The 22,667-nt window shown below is 37.2% G+C and overlaps 1 protein-coding gene across 7 annotated transcripts in view; it reads left to right on the plus strand.

Moving 5' to 3' along the window:
• The window catches only part of CDH11 (cadherin 11), an 80,169-nt gene that overhangs the window by 28,339 nt on the left and 29,163 nt on the right, over positions 1-22,667 (plus strand). The window contains exons 2-4 of one of the 7 annotated variants that reach the window (XM_082769804.1): positions 1,184-1,276; positions 12,153-12,286; positions 12,469-12,599. The exons of 1 other annotated variant lie outside the window; for it this stretch is intronic. The gene's annotated coding sequence lies outside the window, so the exon portion shown is untranslated. Of the gene's footprint in view, positions 1-1,183; positions 1,277-12,152; positions 12,287-12,451; positions 12,600-22,667 lie in introns of all 7 variants that reach the window. 5 more of the 7 variants (XM_082769805.1, XM_082769806.1, XM_082769808.1 and 2 more) reach the window with 5 other exon arrangements.

The following is a 22,667-nucleotide window of genomic DNA, read 5'->3' on the forward strand; positions in this document are numbered from 1 at the left end:
AACAAGATAAAGCCTTGTAAATCTGTTCTGCTTTGCAAATGCATAAGTACTGATGCTGAACCATGCTGAGAACCCAATTCAAATAATCTTGTGTTTCAAAATGGTCACGGTTCTGTGTCTCTTGACTAGCTTGGAAAATAGCCTTCATTTCCGTGGTCAGTCAAACACTTTTTCCCCTGTCCAAGTCTAAACATACATCAAGTCTGTCTGATCTGGAACCCCAGATCAAGATACTGCCTGTGTGGAGGACAGCAGAAAACGTTGTGAAATATTTCACTATACCAGCTCAGCTGAAAAGCTGCTGTTGCTTTAAAAAATATAATGTAAAAATATAATGAGAAAAGGTTGGATTTTGGCCAAAAAAAAAAACACAACACTTTATGGTGGCTTAAACTGTTTTGCAACCAAAGACTGCTTTTCTCTGAAACAGCCCATTCCCTCATGCAACTAAATACTGCCATATGTTTAAATTCTTGCAGGCCTCCTAAGGCTGACCCAGAAGAAATGTCAACAAATGTTTGTGAGTCCTCGTGGCCTTGTAACATTTTCTTTAAAAAGTGAAGAATGGAACAGCAGGAGCTGTAACACTCCCACAGAACAGACATATGAAGGCATATGGCTAACATGGGAGCCTGCTGGCTCTTCAGAGCTTGCTGGCTTCATTCTTAAGGCTCCTTTTTTTTTCTTTTTTTTTTTTTATTTTCCAAGACAGCTATACTTGTCTTCCTGTTTCACAAGTTGCTTTGTTCTACTCAGAACTGGGTTTAGCAAGCCTGGGGTCGTGTTTGCCCCTACAGGGCTGTGGGATAGCAGGCATGTCCATTTCCAGGTGTCAGATTGGCAAATGCAGGTACGGGGCAATGCAGAATATGGCCCTTGAGATTGCTTCTGAGTTTGGCCAGTAACTTTAGGCGACTGTTTCTTGTGTATGTACAAGAGCTCATGTAGCAATCACTTCCCTACCTGGATAGATTCAGGGAAAATATGCTCTCTAGAGCACAAACCAAATACTGGCTCTGATTTTGGAAATTCAAATAAATGACATTTGATGAAAGGCATTGAACAGTTGCACTGAAGTTTCATTGCACATGCAGGTTTATTATATTTAACTCTGAGGTTTGAGTTTGCTGTTATGGAGGAGAATATTTAAGTGCCCAGCATCACAAGTTTGTTTTTTTTTCAGAATCAATGTGATTTAATGATATATGAAATTAAGACTTTCAGTTGAAGTTATGCTCCTGAATTTATTGGAAGCTTTGGAATTATTTTCTTCTCTGTAAGTAACCTTTCCTGCAGTTATTATTTTTAATTAATTGAGATCTTTCTGTGCTGGAATGAGGCAACTTCAATACTGGAAACTCAGGCACAAAGAAATCTGTAGGGAAAATGTACAGCTCAACCACTTCACTTCCAGCTGTCTGTTTCATATTTCTGATAATATACAATTCGGTTTCCTGTTCCTAAGGCACTTAATAACATCTGTATAACATAAAGAACAGCTTTCCAGGTTTATGTGTTTCCAGAGGCTGAAAAGGCTGTGCTTGCACCAGGCTTGGGTAAATGGCTGATTATTGTATACCTAGAGAAGGGCAGAGCAGCGTGTGGTGCTTTGTGGTGTTTTGCCCTCATGCTGTGTAGGTATGTGGTTTTCCCTGCTGTCATCTAAATTTATAAATTCAACACAGCACAGGTTTTGTTTCTGAAAGTTGCAACTTTGGGTCATTTTTATTTGGTCTACTGTACCATACTTATGGATGTGTAGTGTTTTAAACCATGAAATCTTGACCTTTAGAGTTGCAGCATTGTGTATTTCTCAATACCACAAGATATTTCTTCACAAAGTTTTTGGAAGATAATTTATGTAACCACTTATAAAATTATACTGTATTGATGTAGGGGGTTGTTGAGGTTTATTTTCTCAAATGTGGCCTGTGAGGTTCTTGTGCCCTGAAAACTAAAAGCATAAAAAGAGCACATGAATAAAACACAAATATAAAAGGAAAAATCCAACATTTAGTGGAGTTTCTGTGGTTTGCTTCTATTTCTCCTCATCCTCTCCTTTTCTCTGTGTGCTACAGTTACAGTAATAAGTAAACAATAATGTGAAAACACTGGACATTTTGTCTGAGATGGTCAGAATAAATCACTAGATTTCTTTTTAAAAAGGGAGTAAGGAAGTTTATTGTTGTCATTTGAAACTTCTCAAAAGAGTATTCTGAAGTGTTCAGCCACAATTTAGCATGCAGAATGCTATCTGTTAAAAAGGACTACTTTATAATTAGAATTGCTGTGAATATTGACTGGAGAATCAGCAACTTGTTGAAGCAAAGTTGTCCACACTCTTAGGTAAAGCTATTAGGTGACATATTTAATAAAACTCACTAAGGTTGACACCTCTGAAAACAAAATAACAAGTTTCTTTAGATATGTTGAGTTGTCAAATACTTATACATCTCATTAACCTGAGGGTAATATGAAGACATGAGTATATTTATTAATACTTTACAAATTGAGAACTCACCAAATTGAACATAAAGTATGTATACAGCTTTATTTTGGCTCAGTTCTGCAGCATGCACAGGGAAAAAGGTTTACCTTAACTAATAATTATGCAGGTATATGATTCTGCTTTTAAAGCATCTTAACGATCAATGTGTGAGTAAATTAACTTACCTTCACAATATAGTTTCCAGATTCAGACGTTAATTATTATCTCCAGTTTAGTGATAGAGCTGAGGAGCAGAGGGCACGTTGACAAAGTCTATTGTTGGCAGATGGAATCTCAGCCCACTGGAGCTACGCAAACATGTTTATCATGGTGCCAAATCTGAATTAGCAGGTCTGATCACAAGCTCATATGCCTCGCCTCACAGTAGGACTTGGTGGGTTGGGCTCAGTGCTGTGCTGACCACATTTATTCACATTCAACTCAGCTTGGAACTTGGGCAGAGGAACTCACATCTGCCAGCAATATACTGTGTAGATACTCCCAGCAAATCTGCCCAAGGCCACCCAGGAGACTTAAGTTATGGCCTGGAATATTCTTCTGTCCCTGTCCAATTCAGTTGAAAAGGAAAAATGTTACTGCTGTATGAAAATTATTCCACTTACATTTTTTTAGTTAATCTTTTGGCAAAGAGACCTTTCCATTCATTTGCTGAGAAGCCTCATTTCTGCACAGTTAACAAACAGACTTCTTTTGTTATTGTAAAGTTATCTTTGACTTTTATTAGGCATTAGGTTGTTTCCATGTACAGTCTTCCATGTTGTCTGGCTATGTTAACGTTGGGCACTCCTGGCTCAGTCCCAAAAGAAAACAACTGAAATTTAGAGAGTAGGTGCGTTTCTGAGGAATAGAATAGAACAGAATGGTTCAGTTGGAAGAGACCTACAAATACCATTAAATCCAACTGCCTGACCACTCCAGGGCTAACCAAATGTTAAAACGTGTTGTTGAGGGCATTATCCAAATGCCTCCTGAACGCTGACAGCCATGGGACATCAACCATATCTCTTGGAAGCCTGTTGCAGTATTTGGCCACTCTCACAGTGAAGACATTTTTCCTGATACCTCGCCTGAATCTCTCCCCTGTTGCAGCTTTGTGCCACTCCCTCATGTTGTATCATTGGTTACCAGGGAGAAGAGATCAGCACTTCCCATTATTTAAAACAGTGCATGTAGTGTCTCAGCTTTGAGCCAACTAGTGTTTTTTTTTTTGTTGTTGTTCATTTGTCTGCTTTTTATCAACCCTTTGTTTCTTAAGTGTATCTTCCCTCATTAGTCTGAGTTTACTACTTTACTGGACTGTATTCATCAGGCAAAACTTCCATAGACATCAGTAGGAATTCTTTCCTAATCATGCAGTTTCTCCTGAATATGGAGAGCAATTGCTCTGTTATTATTTAGTTATGCATATTTCTATTTCACAATAATTGTTCTGAAGAAACCTCATAATGCACTTGCTCATAGCTTGTAATAATTACACAACAGAAAACTAACAGCTCTGTGGTATTTGGGAGGCATAATGAAGAGCAGACAAATCTTAAATATTAATATTGTCAAATATTCTGGTTAATTTTGACTGTGAACTTCAGTGTTGTGAGCACTTCGTTACTTGATGCAACTGAAACAGATCTGCATTTATATTTCAACTCCAGAATACAGTATAGGCATGTTACCAAATATAGACAAAATAACTGCATGAAAAATACTAGTATATCGTAATTTCTGAACTGTAATATCCCAAAATAATAGGCAGTGGAAAAACATATCATCTTTGCCATAAACATTGCTGCAATTTTGTAAAGCTGCATTAGTTGTGAGCAGAATGTGTGCACCAAGCATCATGGAACTCTCTTAATGCTTGCTTGTATTCCGAATTCCGTGCTTACCCATTGATACCTCACTGTATCTTTACTTACCATTTCTTGAAAGTTATATGCTTTTGGGAATAGTATCAAAATATTGGTTGTTCAGTATTGTTCAGTACTGAAAATTGAAATGCACCATTTAAAGAAGCTTGTTCGCAGAATCATTAAGTTTAGCTTTGTCTTTTTTGTTTTTTAAGCTTTCTTTTGTCAACCCTTAAAGAATGTTTCATGGACAAATTAATGTGTTTGACATTGCCTTGTCATTGATTGAGAAGCCAACTGTGTAATGTCCTTTGAGAAAGTACAAAAGGAAATGAGGAAAAGAAGAGTAGGAAAGAGAGTGAATGCCTTTTGGTTGACCTAGAATAAGTTTACTATCCATTTTCCCCTCACTCCATCCTCCCTAGATTTAGACAAGCTATGATGAGTGGGGGTTTGGGAAGAGGATGGGGGGGAGGGGAAATAGAGGTGTATTCAGTCCAGAAATAAGACTGAATTAAACTTTTTTAAAAATCTTTGAAAATGTTTGAAGAGTTATTGCTGGGTTTGCAATAGGCTTCCCAGAATGAATCATGTATCACTCTGTGATGACAGAGGTATTCAGTGAGTTGAATGAGGCACACAGATATTCAAAAATGTCAGATCTCTGTGGTGACTTTAAACAACTCCTCTTTTCTTTATTTATTAATAAAAGGGAGAAGGTAGGAAAAAAATGGTCCCTAAGACCAAAGAACTGTGTCTCTCTTGAGTCTCTTGGACGAATTCTGAGCTATTCTCCTTTATGTTATCTCTGATGTCCCAGAACTATTTTTTCTCAGGTGTCTCCAGTGGAACTGGAACCAGCAGGAACATTTGTTGAACATTTATATAAAGATTTTTTTGAAAGGTTAGTTGAATTTTTTTTTTTTTCCTGTGCTGAGTGTCCCCTACAGCTTGACTAATGGGAGCATTCAGCATATACTTCAGTGGCTCTCGATTTTTAGGTTTTCTTTTCAGGTCACTAGAAGAGGTTGATAAAAGAGAGCAGAAGAAAGCCAAAGGAAAGAAATAGAAATCAGTCTACTGAAATTGGCAGCGGGGAAAGATGCGATAAAGTGAGCACCAATTGCTTATGAAGATGGCCCATGCTATAGCCTTGCTATTGATTACTATAGAAGGATCTGGCCATTTGCATGTAGTGGAAGAAAAACACCAGTGAATGTGCCAATGGGAGGAAACAAACAAACAAAAAATCTGTAGTGAAAATTTGCCGTAAGAATTTTTCCATGACAACAGGATCCCACTCCAGTAGGCACTGACATCTATTGTTGGGGGAAGATTAGTTCCAGAATGACTTAGGTGGTTTTAGAGCAATTCCATGTTTGTTTTTGTTTTTTTTTTTTTTGCAGTGGTAGTAACTGGTTTTGTAGGCTGTTAATGTATATGCTTGTTCAAGAGGGAATATATATGAGCATTTTAATGGTGGTGTTTTAAGAATATATCCTTAAATTAATCTAGTAGACAGCAAATATAAGGTCTTGTGCTTTTTTCTTTTTCTTTTTTTCCCAAATCCAAGAAATTAAAATCATACACAGTGTGGTACACAGGAATATTTGTTTATGCATGAGGAGGATGTAAGAAATGTTTTTATTAAGATTTATTTATGTGTATATCTGTATAGGCATGTGTGGATAAAAACTATGTATCTACTTGCTGTGGATTCTCTTCTTCCAAATTTAATTTTTAGAAGAAATTCAGAGAAGTTGGAAACATGGAAATATAGGGCTTGATTTATGATATTTAAAATGACAGAACATACCTGCCTTCAGGCCTCCCAATCGGCTTGTATTCTTAGTACCTGGGTAGGACGGGACTGGAGCAGCATGAAGCTAATTAATACAGACTTTATCCTTAAGGGCCTATCACCTGCCTTCAGGCACTTGTGACCCAAAAGCGGGAGAGGAACTGATGAAGTTGTATTGTATTAGGTGAGCACAGGGCCTGGGTGTGCATGGGGTCTGTGAAGAGCTTTTAGATTGGGGTTAATTTGTTCATTGTGAGCCCATGTGAAATGTTGCTTTTACTGCTATTTAATTTGGCTTTGGGCACACAGGATTTGAGCTTCAGTCTGCAGCCTGTTAGTATTCAGAAAAGCAATAATATGTATTTTTGTCTCTTATGAGAGCATGCAGCTCTTCTGCCTTTTAGTTTGCTAATTTCAGCCATCGTTTGTGGCCTTCAGTTCTGACAGGATTCAGGACAGCTTTTCCCTCGGCCTGCAGGCCGGCCTGCTCCTGGCACCCTGCTGAACTTCGTCGGCCTGCGCTCAACGGTGCAGGCAAGGGAACACCAGGGGAAAATATTTTGCTAGAGAATTGAATATAAAATCGGTGTGGTTCATAAGAAAGAGAAATAGGCTGTTTACTGGCTTTGAACTGAGCTTTGTTTGTGTGGAGCCTTCTCTGCAGCTCTCGAGGTTTGTCCTTTCCTCACATGTCCTGCGTTACCACAAGGTGTCCCTGCTGCATGGTAAGGGCCTTCTTTCCTTCTGGAGGAGAGAGGAGATGGCGCAACTGTTTGGTTAACAAAATATGTTTTCAACCCTCATTTTATGACAGGCTTCTTACCCAAATCATGCGTTGAACACTTAACATCTCTGGGACTCAACTCAATACTGTAAAATGTGAGTATTAACAATTTCTCACCTCAGAACCAGGAGGTAATTGAAACAAACTAAAGAGTTCAAGTGTTGTGGTGTAGGAAGCCAGTAAGAGAGGAAATGTGTGCTCCTCCATCGCTGCTGCCCGGCACAGGGGGCTCTGGGTGCTTGGGAGCACACACAGAGCTGTACCAACATCCCATAGACCCTGAAACGTGGTCAGTCAGGCATTGGTGCTTACCTGCCTGTAGGCCCTGAAATTGTATGCGTATGTATATTTATAAGGCAAACTATACACAATTGTCTTTTTATTCTTCTAGATTCGGTGCTTTTCTTTACTCTATGACTTTTTATTTGTCTGTCTTTCAGCCTATGATGGTAAGTCCTTGGAGCATTCATGTCCACATGGAGTGCACTTGGTTGTGCTGCAAATGGCAGCTATTAACACTGATGAACTGACAGCTTTAATTATCTAAAGTAACTTTGAAATTAACACTGCTTTCAGTGCTGGAGTTGGACCAGATGACCTCCAGAGGTCCCTTTCCACCTGAAGTATTCTAGGATGCTGTGTTGGTTGTTGCACATAGGGATTCACATTACCAAACTTAGCTGCCCGTAGTAAATGGAAAAAAGATTGAATCACCTTCCGGGAGAATCTGAGCATAAGCTTATTTAGATGCTAAAATAATAGCTTGCAGGAACAATTTATACATAGCCAAGGACACTTCCTCCCTAGTCAAGGCACGTGTGTTTGTATGTGTGTATATATATTTTATATATATTCACTAGCAGGGCTAAATGCTGGTTTTGCACTAAGAGACTGAAGCAAAGACTGCTGGCGATAGCATAGTGCAGTGTGGCTGTGTATCATGTAGTAGGAGCTGGAATGAACTGAAGAGCTGGCAGGAAACATATTTTGTTTAAAAATGAAAAATTAAAATACATATTCCAGAATTGTGAATTGACATGTGATCAGAATAACTTTATGCAAACTATATTTATACAGGTGATGCATCTTCAGGGGAGTGGGGGGGTAGTTCTGGTGATGCGTAGCTTACAACAGCGAAAATCAATAAATAGCATATGAGAAGTTAGGTTTAAATTCTTTGTTAAAACAGAACCTCACTGTTCTAAAGATACAGGTATCTATATCTGATGTAGTCACTGAGGAGAGAGCGTGAGATGTGAGAGGCAAAATGGTGAAGCTCTGAGCCCAAACAGTAGAGATACTCAGCTGGCATGTGGGAGGTCTGAATTCAGGCCCCTTTCCTCTGATCTTTGTACTGATAACTACTTTTTTCATAGGTGAAATCTTTTACAGTGTGCTTTTAGAAATGTCTTGAAGGTTAAGTGGTGTGTGGCACTGCAAATTCATGTTAGAACCATGGAAAGCTCACGTATTCCTAAATCTGTCATCTTGTGGTTGAGAGCTTAAATCTATTTTATTTTTATTTTCCGTACTGTTGGAATCTTTCTTGTATTTTTAACAGTATTGATGTTTTTCATTGTATACATTCTGAATATTTCATTTTCCCACTTGAATATCTGTTTAATATGCAGGTTAGAAATACTTGTATGTCTGCTAGGCAAGTAATTATTAGGTACAGTAAAACAAACAAACAAACAAAATATTCAGCCATTTGCCTGAGCTGTGTAAAAGCATTTTTTTCTGTTTTGGATTTGAATAATAACTTATGATCAGCATTTCAGTCAAGAAGTTTCAACTGCTCTGTGTTTTGATTTAGCCATACAGATTACTTTATTGCTTTGGATATGGTCAGTGTTGATTGTTTGAGGAACAGTTCAGATTGGTAGGTTTTTGTCTTAATAATTGTGCAGGGTGGAAATTGTTGTTCCATAAGCACTTTTCTAGTGAGTTGTAATCAAATAACTGTTTATGTAAAAATCCACTGCAATGGAATTCTGAATATGTTAAAAACACTTTTTAAAGTTGCAAATATGTATTTCTAGAATATTTTGTTCTCTCTCACTCACTTTTATGTTGACTGCCAGAATTTTCATTGAGCTTCATGCAAAAAGAAGTTGCAGTAATGTGGCCGCAATTTTGTTTCAGAATCTGAGCCCCTTGTATCTCTCAGCACCTAAGCATATGTAGTTATAAACCCACAGCTTTAATCTTTTTATTATTCTAAGTATTTTGCCTCTATTTCAGTGAACTCTCAGATATGTCCCCAAGTTTATTTCTGTAATTGCTCATCTGGAAATACTTAACTTTAAAAGCACATTGGACACAATTTTACTCCAACCCAAGATCTTTGCAGATTTCTAAAATTTTTCTTCTCTTGTGTGATATAGCCCAAGTCCTTTTTATAGAGACAAATATGTATTCAGTGTAATTCCATGCAATCGGAAGAGGGAAAACGAAGAGAGGAAAATAAAGAGAGGTCTGAGGTTGTTTAGGGTTTCCTTGATTTAAATCTCATATTTTGCATGCTCCTTGATTGTATTAGTTCATTCATTTTGCCAAACAGACCACAAAGCTGTGAATATTTATTTAGTTCTGTTCCTAATAGTTTTTCTAATAGGGAATTATTTTGGTACAATGAAAGACATTTGTAAATGAAGCAGATAAGCCCTTTGGCAGACAAGGAGTGTTTTGTTCAACACAAGAATTCTATTGTCCACTGCTTTAGTTGTCAAGTGCCTGGGGAGCCCAGGATTTATGATGATGTTACAATGGCCCTTTCAGTGGAAAGTCTAAGAAGCTGTGAGATTCCGTTCCTCTGCTTTTCAGGCTCTCAAATCTTTTTATCATGCAAGGACAATGCAGGATTCAGCTGCTTCTTAGGCCACAGGACTGCCCATTTAACATCAGGCATTGTGAAATAATTACCATAGTGACAATGGGGTTGGTTGGCTTTTTTTTCCCCTCTTAACTAGCAACATTTCAAAAATTGTTCAAGTTGTCACTTTGTATAAACTGACTCTGAAGACATGGCTTATTTTACATTAAAAAAAATCTTGTTAGAAGATTTGATTTGAAGTGCCACTGTGTCAAGTCTATTTGGAGCATTAGAACTGTTTAATGGCTCTTTTTTTTCCTTTTTTTTTTTTTTTTGAGTTTTCTTATAATTATAATTGGCCTTTGAAACAGTCTTCTGTAAATACAGCAGTTGTTTTCCTTTTCTCCCCTTTTTAAAGGTTATGTAGTTAGTGTTATTGTGGCTATAACATAAAATAAGAAAAACAATGTACAGTAAAAGGGATATTATCTAGTATCTATGTATCAGAATTAACCAGCTAAACTATTTCTTGTGCTGTATTAATAATGGAATCATTCAGCAGTCTTAAATCATGGTTTTCATGAAAATTGATATCTGCAGGAGTTTCTCTCTCTTTGCCTGATGTTAATATGAAGATTTATTTGCTTCAACTAATGATTAGTACTACAAAAAATATTGATTTGTAACCTCTGATGTCTGTTTAAATGCAGTGTAGCAGGAAAATGGAGCCTTTATTTGACAGTTAAATTATTATTTATGTGGGCACTTCACTGTCTGGTGGTCAGGTAAACGTACAGGATAAAGCTTAATAGTGTAGCTTTAGATACTACAGACATACTGAAGAGTGGTAGTATCTATTACCAACTATATTTGCTGCTTCTAAAAGCAAAAGCAAATCTTGAAAAAAAAATTAGACCATGGGTATGTGTAAGAGGATATTTTGAGAAATACATATCTAAGCAACTTCAATTATCTTGGGCAAAAAGAATCCTTGAACTGCAAAGTCATCTGCAAAGAAGTCATCTGTAAAGATATTGAGCGAAATATCAAAATGAAGTTTATTCAGTTGTAGTCTTTCTTTTCGTTCCTTCAGATGAATTGTGAATTAGTTCAAAAGGGTTCTTTATTGGAAAAAAAAAAAAAAAGAATTTGCTTCCAGAATTAACATATTTAAGATGCCATATGCACATCATAGCAAATTGCATAAATATGTTGCATATGTAGAGTATTTTAATAAACCAAGTGCTTTGTGTATTAGGGACTGTCATCACAGAGAACATTCCATATTTCTTTGAGCTTATCAGTAAAATTCACTATCTAGGAATGTGTTTTTCGATGAACATGTATGACATTTTTAAAACAGTGAGTTAACATATCTTCAGACACAACTGGCAATGTGGTTTTATGTCTTCCATGTGGTTTTATGTCTTCCTTTGGTGGATTAAGTGTGAAATATTGCAATATTGAAAATCTAATACTCAGACAATGCCTATCCATTTCTCCTGAATGCTTTTGCTAGCAACTTTGGAATTTACCCTGTACTGCTGAACTACTTTTGTGCCAGTAAATCATGATTGCTTTAATGGGGGTAGAAAGGCAGTATAGAATGGAGGATCAATATAGATGAGGCAGCTATAATAGTCTGATACCGAAAAAAAAATTACTGATTTGGATGTACATACGTATATTTTTAAGTGGTAACAACACAAATTGTGGAGGCTATTGTGCAGTAATTCTTCCTTTTAAAAATACCAATTAGGAAGTTTGAAAGTCCTGGGTAACCTAGCCTGATTTCCTTGGCTAAAATGAAGCCTAGTCATAGGATTCATTTAGTACATGTTTAAGAGTCTATTGAGGTATAAAGTAGAATCAGAAATACAGTGCATAACAGTAGATAATTCTGAGCGTTTCTCTGACATTCAGTCACATCAGCTATAGTTTTTTTACTTGTGTGAAAACATTGTCAGAAATACTTAGAATGATGAAGGAGTGCCTGCTCCCCTCAAACTTGAGCACTCTTAACCTCTTTGTTTAAATGCAAGAAGACTTACCTCAACTCATAAGAAGTGACTTAGCTGGTTTATTTTTGTTTCTGTGCCCTTTATACGGAATGTCACAGTGCAGTATCCCATTTACCAAACAATTTGACCACTGAAATAACCACAGATGAACTTCTTACAGAAGCACCTCTTACTCATTTTCTTTTTCAAATGTCTAATCCCAGATACATATTCTCTAATGTAGTGGTGGTTCCACTTACTAAAATAATCTACTCCCTTCTCTGTCATAATGGTAAAAATACTAATTTTCTAGTATGCCTTTAGAGCGCTTAGAAATGTTCAAAGCACGTTGTGTTGGCTAATGGTATCTGCAGCTGTTACTCTTTTTTTTCCCTGCAGTGTGTCTTGTATTGGATAATGTTCCCAGAACAGATTTTCCATAGAAATCTGTTTTTTCAGGAGATAACAAAAAAGATGTGAAGGAATATTGAGATGGCCTCCAGCATTTTAGTTATGGGAACATTCTTGCAATAGTAAGTCTGTTAAGGTAAAAGCTATTTATTAATTCTGTTTTTGGCATGTAAGTATTATTTAATTGCTAGTCTTTAAACTCTCTTTGGGCTACTGTGATAGTTTATAGGCTAGACTTGAATTTTCTTTTAATATGGTACTGACACTGCATTGGATTTCAAATGAAGTTTTTCGTTCTTTGCAGCCAGAGCTGAAGTACTGGATAAGAGGCAGTAGAAAGCTTGCTTCTGCATTGCTGTCACAGTGTCATTAAGTGACATTTCAAATGTGCGGAATATGCTACGTAAATTGGCAACAAGTTTCCAGTGGGTGAAGGTAAGTAGTACATCCAACTGTATGATCTTCTGAGTAACAAGTCATCTCCGTTTAGCCATCTCCTGTTCCTACAGTATCTCCATGTTCAATGTTCCTACAGTATCTCCAATATCTGTGCAATATAGGGGAAAATTTCTGCAATGACTAATGTCTCTCTTGTGAGCCATTAGCGAGTTTATCTCATGCAATTTCATACAGTTTATTATTGGTCTTGAGCTCAGGACAGCTGGTGCTGTAGGACAGTGTCTGTCGTGCTATGTGTGTAAAGCATGGTTTGGTATGGTACATTCTTGAATCACACTAATTCCTTGTTTAAAACATCAGAGAACCTCTTGAAAACTCACAGCAATGTATCATTGAAAAGCAGAAATGTAACTAATTTTCTAACACGTAGGCTTGCAACTTGATTTCATCCATCAAAAAGATTCATACTTTTCTTACTCTGCACCTCCATGAGTGAGTAATTAAGACAACATTTGGTTTACTTCTTTAATATTTTGTGCAATACTTCTGAGATGAAAGGAAATGCTCAGACTTGGGTTAGAAAAAAAATTGCAGTGGTGACTCTTGGGTTTCAGAGAAGGCGGCTGTAGAAAGTGTGGAAGTAGGGCAATATGGGAAACCCTATACCTAAAAATAGGTATATCTGCTGCTCTGCTGCTTTTAATTTTTCATACCCTCTGAGACTTTCAGTTGTTACGGTTGCTTCAACCAGTGATTCCTCAGATATCAGAATTGTCCATCTACAGAAGTATTCATGCCTTTTTTTAATTTAACCTAACAGGGAAATACATTAAATGTATTAGATAACAAATACATAAATATTATAATTTTTATGGTCAAAAGTAAGATCCCATCTGAATTGCCTTGGATAAAGAGAGCAAAGCCAGGATATTAAAGCTCTTTGTCTAGCTGACTCATTCACAGTTTTCATGTTCAGTGCACTCTTGACAGATGCTTCATTTCAGTGGAAATGTCCTTAAATGGTGATAATCTTAATTCTAGAAGCCTAATGGGACAGCATCCTTGTGAGCAGCTATATAGGATATACGTATATGGTCTCTACCAACTTGTTAAGGTAGGCTGCAGCAATTACTGTGAAGATGAAACAGGGTGTATTTGACAGTGATATCAACAGCATTCAATTTAATTTAGTTGGGAAATCTGTGAGCTCCTTTGCTTCTTCATTAGGAATAGCTCAGCATATGAGATTCATATCCTGTCATTCACTGAACACAAGGTCCAAATTTTGCAAGCAATGCTCTGTTCTTTTTCACATGCAGCTTTTCAATTGAATGAAATTAAAGATAGTTCAGTTTGACCAAAGACTTCCTGACTAGGTTTCAAGTCACATATGGGCATCAAAAAGACGTAGCAAAAATACCTTAAAGTAGTTGTGCTTTCAGTTTCATTGAGGCTCCTGTCCATGCACTCTTATGTGGATCTTCTTGTAGTTTCTCATTGAACTGTTTCAGTTTGCCTCTTCAGGCACTTATATCTGCCTTAGTGGTTTGGCTTAGGGTTTGTTCTACTCTTCTTGTTCTTGACTTCAGAGCTATACTTCCGAACAGATTTAATTTTAACAAATTAAATGACTGGATGAATAACCTTAAACAAAATCTCCTCACTCTCAGTATGAATTTAGCAGACTGGATCTCTACTCAAGATTTTTTAAATTGTTTTATTTTTTACTGTCTTATGTGAGAAACTGCTGTATCTAATTTGGAAGACCTTTTTACATTTCAGAGTTTAAGCAAATCATTTCTGAAAGCAAGCTTCCTGCAGAGTGACTGTAGGATGTTCTCTCTGGTTATAGTGTGAAGTGGCTCCTTACAAAAGAGGAGGAACAAGCATGCTTTCGTTGATTATCATGTAAACCTGGGCATCCATATGCTTCTTAAATTCTCTTATCTTCTTTTGAAGGATCTTTCTTCCTTAAATTGTTTCCAGCTGTGCCTGTTCAGGAATGCAAATTTCCTGTTGCAGTATCCAGATAATCAAACAGTTGACAAAGTAAATATTCATGTTTAACTATTGTTAATGGAACAAAGAGGAACAGCACAGACAGAAAGACACAATTGAGCTCTTCTGGAGCTATGGTGTAGGCTTGGCTACTAGGTCACACCAAAGATGACCAGTAGTTTCCTTAAGTGGGATTATCCTGACTAGGGATTTCCTCTCTGTGCTGCATGGGGTCTATGTACTGAAGTTCTGAAGGGAGTGAGAGCAGGCTTGATTGAGTTTCTTGCAATTACATTACTCTGAAAAACAATTATATATGAATGCTTAATCTATGGGGGTCAATTTATAAGACCCCAAAAAAGAATACTGCCATAATTAAAAGTCTATCTCATACAGGATGAGAAACCTAGGTTCACTTGCTGGATATACAAATTCAGTGTTGTATAAATTGCCTCTTTCATATATAATACCCTTTTTAATATTTGTTTTTAATTGTCACATAGTAAACCTAGCCTGTAATAGGAAAAATACAGTGTTCCTGGCATACAGGGTAGATACTGAAAGGAAATTGCTGTGTTGCTTTGTTTCTGCACAAATGCCATGTGGAAAGGAGATTAGTTTTCAGTTGCATAGAATCACCGTCTTATTACAATGCTAGCATGTTTAATGAGGCCTACATATCTGAACAGAAAGTGTTACATCTCCAGTTGCCTGCTGTAGTCTGTTACATCTCACTTCAGTTCTGAACAAGTAGCCATTTATATAGGTTTTAAGCCCTAAATTTTTGAAATCTCAACTTCAACCCACAAAACTACAACACAGAACAAACAGCATATGTGCGGGATTAGCTTATTGCATACATTGTAGGTGGATATTGGTAGTCTAAATGGCATAGGCTCTTAGACAAGTGCAAAGTTTTTGATTTTAGTGGGGTGGTGGTCCAAAGTACATCTGTGGCCAGAGAGTGAAATGTCAAGTACAATTTGCTTGTGTCAGTCTCATTGCACATGTTCAGCTTAATGAGCTGGAGTCTGAATTTGTTACTTCTGCTTTACTGGTGCTCCTGAAGGCTTGCTTGAGCTTATTTCCAAGAACTTTTGGAAATATTGTTAGAATGGTATAAGAGGTATATTCTGGTCAAACAGATACAAGAGAAATCATTATTTTGTCATAAATCATCAAGGCTTCTAAAACAACTGAAGCTCAGGTCTTATTGACAAAAAATTTGTTTCTGCTCTAATGCTGAAAAGAAATGAGTTGTCAAACACTTAGCTCTGCCTTTTCCCAGCCTTCTGGGAAATTCCAGCCTTATTTGGGCTACAGTGTGCTCAACCCTGTATGCTCAAGCACCTCGGCTGGGCTATGTCACAGGAAACTCTGGAGGCTCCCTGGAGGCAAGAGGTTTACTAAGCAAAGGAATGACTGCACTATACAAACGGCGGGGACTGACCATAAGAGAAGAAAAAGACATTGGAAAGGTTCATACCTTGGCTAAAAAAATCACCAAAACCCCAAGTTCCCATGAGTCAAAACAACTTCAAGTATTTTGATATTAGTTGGGCAATATGTGTTCCTATATAATTAATTTCTGACAAAATTTCCATAGTTATTTTAAAGGTGGGAACCAAAAATTAAATTAACATTTTTCAGAAACAATTTTGATCTTCAAATCACTGATGTAATGAACTCATTGCATGTTTATTGAGAAAATTGATGTCATCTTTAATTATAAATGCTCTATAGTTCCTCTCTTTGGTCTTTCATAATCATAATAACAATACAAAAATACACACAGAGGACTAGAAAATCTAAGCAAAAGAAAAAATTATCTCGCACATACATATATATAAAAAGAGTACTGTGCACGTAGCCATTCAAGGTTTCATATGTAACAAAAACTGTCTTCAGTGCTACTCAGAAGCTCATTTACTGTCTCAAACGTGGACGTATTTTTTTATGCCACAAAGCAAAACAAAATGTAGTGTATTTAATTATTTTGAGACATTTAATCAAACCAATTGCTACAGTGGTAGTTACTGTTGAAGAAAAAGTTCTTAAAAATAGCTTCAGTAACTTTCAGGAGTACTTTCTAATATAACCATGCAAACATACAATTTATGTGGCTTTACTAATTTGCATAAACACTAATAAAGTCACACAAGTTGTGATTGGTAAAATCTAATATAATGCATAGGATTTTCCCACTTTATTCCTGACAACCTGCATTTGCAACCATTCAGTTACTTTGTTTTAAAATGGCTTTTCAATTATATTCTAGTGCTTTAGGGGAAAGCCTTTTGACAAAGGCATGGCATAAACCATTTATATTGCAGCTCCATCATAGTTCCCATAGCTAAACTAGACTGGACAGTTCATTAAAAAGAAAAATTAATAGTACAAGGTTGCAGGGAAACAATAACAGATTATGACTGGCCTGTGGCAGCCCACTGAATTCATGCAGTGGAATAAAAATGATTCCCTTGTCTCATAAATGAAGGTTTGTTCCAAGGTTTTAGGCTAAGTCTACACTTCTGTTCCTTCACAGGAAAAAGCAATACAGTTTCTTGTCCATAAAAGCAATACTTTGTAATTCCTGTAAGATTAATATGCACTCTTTGGGGATAGAAAGCACATATTTCATTATTCTTTGAATGCATAATAACAAACATATTATGAAAGAGAATAGACAAGAACACACTAAGCAGATGCATCAAAGAAAAAACAAACCTTCTCGGAGCTGAGAAGTGGCACAGAGGGGCCAAGTGAGGGCACAATCAGGACTCTTTCCCATCTTTTCTTGTCTAAGGTAGTAAGTGCCCCAGACCAGTCTAAAATTGCTATCCAAAATCGCTATGTGGCAAAACCAAAAGACTTATATTTCAGTGGCATTTCTTTAGATTCAGTGTAGCTACCTGTATAGCATCATCTGTGATTTAGCTCTTGCTTAAACTTATAACTAAATGTTAATGGCCTCTTTCTAGATGTTACTGCATATTTTCCTAATTTCCTCAGAGTTTCATGGTTCAGATTTTCTGTATAATTCTGGTATGCGTGGCAAGTACCACAAGCTTGTACTTTAATGTTGAAATCTGAGTTTTATTATAGCAATGCTATAAATTCCTGCCTTAGAAGATATTTCAAACAATGTAGGGTCTGGGATGGATTAACCATTTCTTTTGGCCAGTAGCCACAACCTTCTAATGAATTCAGCAGGATAACAGGGAGGCCATAAAACGGGAAGCCTGAGCCAATATAATGTTTGGAATCAAACACAGGACTGACCCTCTAGGGTATCCTCTGGTTCAGTTTATGAACACAATCTCCTTTTACAAACAACAGCCTAAAATACTGAAAAGCGATGGTTCTGGGATCTGATCTCATTGGACTTTCACAAGCTTATACTTATTATTACAAGAGAAACTTGGGTATTTGGCCTCCCATCCTCCCTTCTCTCCCCTCAAAATAGAAAAACAAATTACGTAATCTCAAAAGTCTGGTTGCTGGTCACAGGCCTCCTGGCTATCTTGGCATAGTTTCATGCTATAAGCTACATTTTCTGATCTGAGCTGCAGCAATGAAGCAAAAATAACTGGCCAACCAAGAGATTCTCCCTAGACCTCCAGAGCTGTTCTCAAACTTTCACTGTAGGCAGCATGCATGAGCTGCAGTGTGTGCTTGCACAGACATTTAGCACTCACTAGTGAGCTTTTCATTACAAGACCGAATACTAATTGCAAACTTCATTATTATGTTCTTCTGTTTGCATGTCCAAAGGTACTGCTTTTGTCTTCTCTCCCTCTCTGCCTTGCATAAGACACAGGAGAGAACAGCCTCATCACAGGGAGAAGCTTTTCGGTGAATCACAGTGATTCACTCCAAGGAAAGCTCAGAAAAGACTGTGTTGTGCTGGTTCACAGTAAAGCTAGTGACCCGGTGCCTACTGCTACTCTGCTGCTTGCAGGATAAACAGTACAATACAATAGCTGTGTTTTCAAGAAACCTTGCATAAAATGGAATGACCTTTTTTCTCCTTGTAGATCTGCAGCAATTTGATTTGCTTAAAAGTGCTTTTGCTTAACAATTATAAGGATAAGTTAAATATTTAAGTGGGGAAGCTTCTCAGCAAGGAATGGAATGGTAATGGTTCTTTTAAAAACTGTCAGAACCAACTCTCCTGAACAGAGGTTAGTGCTCTGCTGGCCCAGTCATTATCTGGGTTAAACTTTTGCTCCCCACATCCTGTTAATTCCTGTCAGCATGGGCTCCATTTTCTTTAATGTGAGCTCACATAGAGTTGATGATACTGTCTTTTGTTCAAGTGAACTACTTTGTGAGCAGTTAGCAGTGTGCTGCATCCAGGTTACAGACTAGGTTGCTTGATTCCTCCATCAGTTTATTATGCTTGTGTGGTTCATTTAGGCCAAAGGAACAAAACTTAAATGTGAAGCCAAGAATGTGTTGTTATCCTTGAAGTCTCCACAGTCTAAACAAGGAATCATTAGTCCAATATTATGTACAGTTAAGTGATACACATAAGCTTCCTAGCATCTACCCTTCCTCTGGTGTCACTCTGGCTGCCAGCTGCCTCTCAGGCAGTTGTCCTCAGCCTGGGCTGGACAGAGGGCCCTTGCATCCCAGAGCAGTATGATGATGGCTCCTTCCTCTTCCTCACTCTAGAGTCCACCTGGAGTCATTTTTATGTTTGCTGACACACTCTACATCTCTACACGTTGCTCTTTCTTTTTTTTTCATGGCTCTCTAGTTCCATATTGCATCCAGTTCTATTGTGAATGGTGTGTTACATGTATATCAAATATTGTCTTGTGTTATGTGCTCCCTGTGTTATCCCTAAAATAGGTTTTGGGCAGCTTCCAAGGTTAAATTATTTCAGTGGCCAGTAGTAGACCCCTAGTGAGCAGCCTGGGGTCTTCACTAACATGTTGTACCTGGACTTCAGAGCCTCCTCATATCATCCCATGTGTGACTCTATGCTGCATTTTATTGGAGGGTCGTAGGTAGTTCATTCTATACAAATTAGCTACTTGTTATTGTTATGTATTAATTACAAAAATATACATACAGCATCAGTATTACATCACACAGTCATCCAAAACTAAGCAAAACAAACTAACAAACAAAAACCAACAACTGAGGCAATAGTCAGGTGGTCCTCAGATAAACCATTATATCCAAGCAAGCTAAACAAAACCAAGTCCCATGCAGGCCAGAACAAATCCAGATGAAGCCTACAAGTCCTGAGGCCTGTGCTTCACACAGTCTTTGTCACATTGCAAGCAATGCTAACACCACGTTCACTGGCTTACAAGGTTCTGAAAATTTAACAAGCTCATGGTACACATGGAAAATTATTTTTACACTATTTAATTAAACCCCTCTATTAAATAGGCATTCAGAAAATATATTAGTTTCATTTTTTACATAGTCATTCATGTTAGCATGTGTTAGGTTTAGTTATAGCTTTGTTTTCAAATAATATAGAAGCGCCTGCATATGATCTTAATAATGAATCTTCCCTGCTTATAGTACACATTTATCATTCCTTGGGTCTATATCTGAGCACTTACTAAAGCTTAAAGCAGAAGGGGTCCACATCATTTGCAGAAATAGCTTTAAAAGAACACGTTAATTTTTTTTGAGGCAATGTTTACCCTGACAGCCATTGCATTTGAACAAGAAATATGAGTGTCTGTTCAGAAAGATGTTCCCAGCTCTTGGATGAGTCCCCAAATCCAGTTTCTCCAGCTGGTGCCTGTCTGGTGCTTTATTCTCTCTGACCACTGTATTTCCAGGAAACTATTTTTGGCTGTAGGTGAAGGACAAATGGTACCAAATCATTCCTTTTCCTTTTTGCTCCCTCTTTTGAGTTTTTGGGTTCAAAGTATTGTCTTTTGTTCTTTGATATGGCAAGAAAATACAGGGTTAGCATTGTAGAAGAGCACCAAATCACCATTCGGGGATGTGATATTGTAAAAACACCATAAAGAAATTCAAATACTGATCCATGTGGGCTAGTCTTATTCAACCTTACATTATTTACCAAAGAGATTTAAAGGAAAAAGAAAGATAGAAGTGTTCAGCGCTACATGCTAAGAAAAGCAAATATCCACTGAATGGGTTTTATGTAGGCTTTTATAGGAAAAACTGCAGATTCTCTGTAATGCAAGCAAAACCAGCAAGCACCAGTATTGTATTCAGATTCTGTGAAGGCTGAGATACCAGACTAGAGCAGAGAACAAGGCAGAGGTTACATCAGTCTGTTCTGATGGTTAAATCAGTGGATGCCACAGGTTGCTTGGCAGGCATATGGCCGATTTCTACATAGGAGACCCTTTACCAAAAATTGTAAGAAACTTAACTGAGGAAAAACAAACAAAACTCAATTCATGGCACACTCAGAATGCTGTAACTAACAATTTTAACCTGACTTGTAAACAAGAGGAAAAGTACAGATGAAATGGAGTTGTTATGCATTTGGAAATTCACTGGAACCGTGAAAGCCTCATTTCTCTCTGTCTAATAAGATAAAATTCACAGAGGTTAGAGATGTTTGAACTGGTGAATTGCCATGCAGGAACTTTCTTAATGGAGTTATAGTAACCTGGCCTCCAAGGCCTCATGCTCTTACAAACATGATGTATTTGTGCTTGCATGGAGAATGCCATTTTATACTATACACTTACCCATTACTCTTAGGCTTTCAGTCACCTTCATCTTGTCCACTTGCTTCTAAGACAGTAATTTGGGCTTCTAGTTCACACTCTCTCTCTTGGGCTTAACACATATGGTCTTTAAAAGCTTTCTATTGACTCATAACTTCCATTTGCTTTCTATATACGCTCCCAGGACTGTCAGCAGTCATTTTAGTTTGTTTCTTATTTCAACTGTCAGGTAGACGGTTCCTTTAAAAAAAAAAAACAACAACTAGAAAGGTCTGGAGTTTGTAAGTATTCCATCACTTTTCCCATAAATGTACAAATGTAGTTAGAAAGATTATGTTTGGTGACAGACTCTCTCATCTCTCTTTACCCTAACTGTTCCCTTTCCAGAAAAAACATAAGTACTACAAGAGCAATTTATTTAATTGCCATTATGGGAGATTTCAAAGGAAATTGGTTGGATTGAAATAGTGATATCACCCCGGCAACTTTTTGAAAAGAACGTTTTGGTACAAAATATGCTGAACATTAGGGTATACTTAATGTGAAAAGAAATGTGTAATTCTATCCTTTTGACTGAAGCTTTCAGTCTTTTTTTTTTTTTTTTTTAATGTATACGTGTATGTTAATTCTTTTTGTTGTTATTATTGGCCTCTATTTTTCTTCCATGAATATGAATTCTTTCATGTGTAGTTGCCTAATACTAAGGTCATTACATCCCAAAATTATGCTGCTTTCAATCCAGCAATTCTACCAAGTGTCAGGTTGTTTTCCTGTTTCTTTTCCTCAAGCTCATTTTTAAGTCACACATCACTGGTCTCCATTAGAGAGAAAGCTATCTGTTACTGATCCAGAATCTAAAGCTTTACTTGACCGGCCATGTGTTTATTTACATACAAGTACTTTCCTACTGTCCTGTTGCTTAACAAGGACATTAGTGATCTAAGAATGTTGATCTAAGCTGTAAATATATGCCACAAATCCTGATTATTGCTCTGTTAAGGTCAAGATGTGCATTTGACAAAAAAAAAAAAAAAAAAAAAGTAGAGTATTTCATATTCAAGTAATGTGCTTTCAGAATATATCTAACCTAGCTGATTCGTAGCTTCAGCAATGAATAACACTAATCTAATTAAACAAATGCACATTTTTTGCCAGTTTCCCATGATCAGCTTTCTGTGGAAAATCAGCTTCTGCAGCTAGTGGTTTTACGCAAGAACAGCTATAGGTTCAAGATATTTGAAGCTTGCCTCTTCTGCATTATCGCGTAGGCCCCAAGCATCGTTCCAACTGCAGGAAGCCACTGTTTCCCAGCTCTTGTTAATGGTGTTTATCAGAAGAAAGCAATGAAGTGGTTTGTCACAATCACCTGTAATTACAGGTCAGAAATAGGCCAATCCATACTCTCTGGGATTTGTTAGTGTTCTGT

This window comes from Aythya marila, assembly GCF_965140915.1.
Source record: "Aythya marila genome assembly, chromosome: 12".
Taxonomy (NCBI): Eukaryota; Metazoa; Chordata; class Aves; order Anseriformes; family Anatidae; genus Aythya; species Aythya marila.